This window comes from Chanos chanos, chromosome 13 (assembly GCF_902362185.1).
Source record: "Chanos chanos chromosome 13, fChaCha1.1, whole genome shotgun sequence".
Taxonomy (NCBI): Eukaryota; Metazoa; Chordata; class Actinopteri; order Gonorynchiformes; family Chanidae; genus Chanos; species Chanos chanos.
The window spans coordinates 8,002,433-8,008,422 of NC_044507.1; positions in this window are offsets into that span (position 1 = coordinate 8,002,433).

Here is a 5,990-nt window from a genome sequence, read left to right on the forward strand (position 1 = left end):
GATTTCTCTGAAGCTGAGCTGAACTCTCTTCTTTCTCATACTTTGATCGCCCGCAGATTCAACAACAATGGTGGCTGCCTCCACTGGTGTTTCAGCAGCAGATCTGATGAAGAGACAGAGAGAGAGAGAGAGAGAGAGAGCACATACACAAGTGTGTGTGTGTGTGTGTGTGTGTGTGTGTGTACGCGCAAATGTGATAGTGTGTGCATGTGCGTGTATTCACTCACTTATAGACATCTGGCCTCAGCAGGGATCTCCTCTTCATCCTTTCCACCTGCATACTGACAATGGACATTATTAGGGTCAAATGTTGTTCTTGTTGTTGCAATAAAATTCATCCAAATGCCCCCCAGAAACACAAGCACCAGCCCATGTATGCACATGTGTGCAAACACGTACACACATACATGCACACGATAACCACACACACGCACACACACACACACACACATAGACACATATACACATATACACATACACCCCTGCACCCTGTGAAAGCCACTTCCGGTGACGCAATGGTTTGTAATAGGAAGCTGCGGCCAGGTGTGACTGACAGTGGTTTTGCATTCTGTGTGTGTGTGTGTGTGTGTGTATGTGTGTGCGTGTGCGCGTGTGTGTGCGCACGTGTGTGTGTGCGCGTGCCTGTGTATGCGTGTGAATATGTGTGTCGCTGTATCTCAGTGTTTATACACATATTGTAGTGTGTCTTGGTCAACTCAGCCTCATCCAAATGGTTGAAGCTCTGTTACTTCCCGAATTTATGGCTGTAATATGCTTAATTGAACTGTGATATACAGCACTATAATCACGGCAAAGCAAAGAGAAGCCAAGAGTATCAAGATAAAAAAAAAACTAGAAGAGAGAGAGAGAGAGAGAGAGAGAGAGAGAGGATACCAGGGCACAGTATCCAGACAACTGTGAACCAAAGGACAGGAACCCAGACAGCCCACAGGAAGGACAGAAAAATAGATGGACAGGAGGGAAGTGTAATTATTCAGTAAAAAAAAAGCAGGTCTTTGGAGACTGCAAATCTGAGTGTGTGTGTGTGTGTGTGTATGCGTATGTGTGTGTGTGTGTGGGCTGCAAGGCCTCCCTCAGAGTGGCTCCTGCCAGCCTGAGGAGTATTCTCACATGAATACAACCCTTGCCCCCCCCCATACACTCACACACACACACACACACACGCGCGCACACACACACATACACACACACACGCACACCCCTACACATGGCTCCTTAGTGGAGCTGACAACTCCTTCTCTTCCTTTGTGTTCCAGATATTCCACATGAAATCCGGAGAAATGTAATGTTTTGATGCTGCCCCCTCCCCTTCCCAATTCCACTGTTCTTTTTTGATGTGGTCTTTGGAGAACTGTAGAGATTTTTTTTCTCACTTTGAAGTCTCCGCTGCCTTCTGTCTCTCTCTCTCTCTCTCTCTCTCTCTCTCTCTCTCCTTCTTAAAAAAAAAAAAAAAAAAAAAAAAAAAAACAGAACTCTTTAATCTTGCGGTACCTTTGACTCTGGGAGAGTGAAAAAGAATGCCTGTTTTTTTAAGAGGCCAGCAGGAATGTAAGTGGATATCCCTCCCACACACACTGCTCACCTTGTGCAATACACTGGAGGCGTTTATCACTAAGCCGGTGCCATTGTTGTATGCATATATGGGCGAGGGGGCAGCCCTCTGATGTTGTTTGACTGACACTCAATGCTGTTTTTTCAGACCGAAAAGGCCTGGGAAAACGAGGTTTGATGTTGTCCCACTAAGAGCTTAGTTATGCCTGCTATGCTTAACCACACACATTCTCTCTGGGTTTGATCTGGGTTTCTCAGATACAGATTCTGTGAGGGAGAGGTAGTTAGTTGAGTTGGTAAAATGTTCCAGTGCTCAATGGAACTTGAGATATTTTAGTGAAGTTTTCAGTTGCCTGATCCCACCTGGAGGAAAAATGTATGCTGGAGAATAGAGAGATTCTGAGCACAGATGTACACGCACGCACAGACACACACACACACACACAGAGAGAGAGGGGGAGAGAGAGAGAGACAGACAGACAGACAGACGGAGGGAGGGAGATAGAGAGAGAAAGAGACAAAGACAAAGAGAGAGAGAGAGAGAGAGAGAGAGACAGACAGAGCCAGAGTCTGTTATGAGTCTGTTATTCTGTGAATGCTGTGAATTCTGTTATTCTGTGAATGTTGTGAATTCTGTGAAAGTGAAAGTTTGTTTTGATTGCATATCTGTTTTAACAGTAAAAAGACCATGGTATTTTCAAGTTTGCCTGTATCTCAAAACTCAGTGATAACACATCAGTTGTAGGCATCAGCATAATTCACTGTTCATTTGAAACAGCGGTAAAATGGATACTGAGCTATATCTCTATCTGGATAAGATATTGTTTGTTACTTGAACAGTAGAATTTTATCATTCCAGCTCTCAACCTCAGAGGATCTGCTGACAGTCTAAACAGGGTTTAAAATAGCACAAAAAACATGTTGAAATGTTCTTGGTTCAGCCTGACCATCCCAGTGAGTTCTGAAAGAGGAAGCTGCCATGGTTCAGAGACAATTCAAAGCTCCAATGAGCTCGTTAATCTAATCAGTCCCATTCTCCCTGGCTCAGAAGGAGCCCACAATTGCCTGGGTTCTGTGAGAGCAAAGGTTATCTGGAATTAATGATCCATAACTGTGCTGAGGAAAGATCTGTGAGTGACATGGAGAGGAATTACACACACACACACACACACACACACACACACTGAAACACAATTCCAATTATCCACGTCCATAGCAAATGAAGAACCTAAGCCGACCATCAAGAGATAAAATGAAATAAAATAGCTCCGATCCTTCCTCTTGTCATTAAAACTGTAATTGGCTGAAGCAACATCGAAGGCAATGCAACAGCCAATCATCTACTCCAGGCCCTCTTCTGTTCTTTCCACCAATCACAGTTAATGATCCATGCCACTTGGATAATCAGACAGACAAACAGGAAGCAGCAGTTGCCAGGGAAACGGGCTGGTGGTGTGCGTGGAGAAGCGTGGGAGAGATTGTGAAGTAAGACAAGGGGGAAAAAGAGAACAAACGAAAGAGGAAAAAAAATAGAACAGGAGCAAGACTGTGGTGGTGAGATCTAATTAAATTCTGACAGGAGGGAGATGCGAAGGTCTCTGCGCATGTGTCTGTGTGTGTGTGTGTGTGTGTGTGTGTGTGTGTGTCTGTGTGTGTGTGACACCATGTGCGTATGTACCTGCGTCTGAGCCTGGGAATAGCCTGACTGATGTATGGTGTGACAGGTTGGCTCTAAAACCCTGGTAACCCAGCTCCCAGCCCTCCTGTGAACACTTCCACATGCACCTCCCCCCACTCCCACCCCCACCACCTCCCCCTGCAAAATCCCCCCCCCCCCCCCCCCCCCCCAGCTCCCTCTATTACGAAAGAACTGGAAATGAACGTCTACATAAAATCTGAAAATCTCATGGACACAAAAGAAAAATGTCGGTTTGGCCCTTATTAGCATGTGATTATTTTGATGTACAGAATTATAGCACCTTTCACTGTCCCCTCCACGCACAGTGACAGAAGTGTGTGTTAGCAGTGAAACTGTGTGTTGTGTCTGGAGCAGAGAGCAATGACGTTCTTATTAACATGTGCTCCCTTCGGTTTATTGCTCTTCCTCTTCAGTCTGATAAGGGTTCACTCAGACTGTCCTCTACCATTCATACACGCACGCACACACACGCACACACGCACACACATGCGCACACGCACGCACACGCACACACACACACACACACACACACACACACACACACACACACACACGCATTTGGATTGTCCAATATTGCATTCACTTTAGAGCAGACATGCCCAGATACGGTTCTGAAGTGCCAGAGTTGTGCCATTGTTTTGTTGTCATGTCTTAATCAGATGCTTTTTACCTGGACAACAGGTCATTGTGCTCTTCAACCAGACACCAAATATAGTTTGTTGAGAAGAAAAGCAGTGGGACTTTGGCCCTCTAATAATGTATATGGGCACTTCTGTTTTACAGTCATACTTTTACAGCTTCAGACAGCTCAGAGAACATTCCAGACTCTATGACATCTTAGTGTTTTGCCATGGAGACATAACATTACTAAATTACAGAACAGCTGTACAGAATTACTCATACTTTAATATAAAAGGTAAATGTAATAAGGCTACAGGACAAATTTAAATACAGACTTACCAAATATATTCTTAATATGTCAAATAGTTCTTTAAAAAATCATAGTCCTCCCTCCCTTCCTCACTTTCTTCCACGCAACTTATCACCTAGAATTACAATTCATTCTCAGTCTCATCTATCAACCAAACCACAAAGCAATAGGCATATCTGAATTACAAGCACAGAATCATTCTGGCGTATGGTCAAAGGAAAGTCGGTCGTTAAAGCAGGGACTGATAAGGCTCTTTGTAAATCAGTCTAACTTTGTGTGACTTAGGACTGACTTCTGAGGAAGTTTTCAGTTACGCCTCAAAGAGAGCAAACAGCCTGGACTATCTCACCACATACATGTTAAAATGTGTCAAGGGAAAAGGAAAAACAGAAATTCACAAATATAGGCTCACACGCACTGCTGCTTTAATCACACACACACACAAACACACACACACACACACGCACACACACAAGTTTGTACGCACACACACGCATACACACGCGCGCTCACACACACACGCATACACATACACACGCACGCACACACACACACACACACACACACACACACACACACACACACATACACGCAGTCAGGCATACACAAAAGGTTTTGAGAAATACAAGTTGCTGAGTTCAAGTTGTACGTCAATGAAATGAAAAAAAAAATGTTACTCAATCTCCTCCCAAACCACAAGACGAGGAAGCAGTGACATCACAGCTCTGCAGTTCTGATTAGTCTGAAGAAAATTGCTATAAGATACACACAGGAAGGAAAAATTCGCTCACACAAACACACACACACGGCCTTTCCTCTCTTAGTTTTTTTCCATTGAAGGGGCCCAGAGAGAGAGAGAGAGAGAGAGAGAGAGAGAGAGAGACAGTATGGAAATGTTAGTCATATGTGCTGAATAGAACATTGTTAACAATTCAACTCCACTGAAGTCTGTAACAGATTCCATAATGCTCTTATACCGGAATGTCCACCTGTAGATATTGATCTGCAGTCATAGTGAAAGCATGAGGGAGCAGGCTGATACACTATGGAATACCTGACACTAAGAAGTCCCTGGACTGAGCTCCGATATAGTTCCTAATGGAGCTGTTTCTGTCTGTTTATAAGTAATCAAATAATTAGAGTAATATACCACAAGAATGTAAGTGTGTAGGTCTATGTAAAAATACAAGACTTTAAGTGTATAAATCTATGTTTGTAATATATCCACTTCACAAGTTTCTGTTTTTTTAATTCACCCATTTGACAGCCTATTTTCAGTGTTAATACTCCTCTTTTCACAAATAACGGACACACAGATTTGTGAATGAGTTGTGTATGTGTGTCAGCATTGGGTTAGAACAAAGAATGTCAGTCCACAGGATTCCTAGGTCTTGATTGGAAAAAACGTGGCTATCATTGCGGTGTCATTTTTAGAAAGCAGGGAGGTAGCACACAGTAAAGATGACACATATTCAGCTGTCCCTCCATTTTTCCACTTCCCTTTTGAAGATCTGTTTTATTTTTAATACCCTGAAACAGTACTAATACCGGTTGGCTTGAACGGTCTGAATGCCGGTTTGCTTGAACTGGAGTGTAGACCGTAGTGAGCTTTAAATCTACAGTTTCTCTGACCTGTTCAGCCAAAGGACATGTTGACGAATGCTTCTAACGGTCACTATTACTAACTCCTTCAGTCAGCAGGAGATTAGTAAAATCTTGAAAGAACAGAACTGACATTACACGTTCACCGAGGCTGTTTTTTTATCAGTTCATCAGTGATTAGTCCCT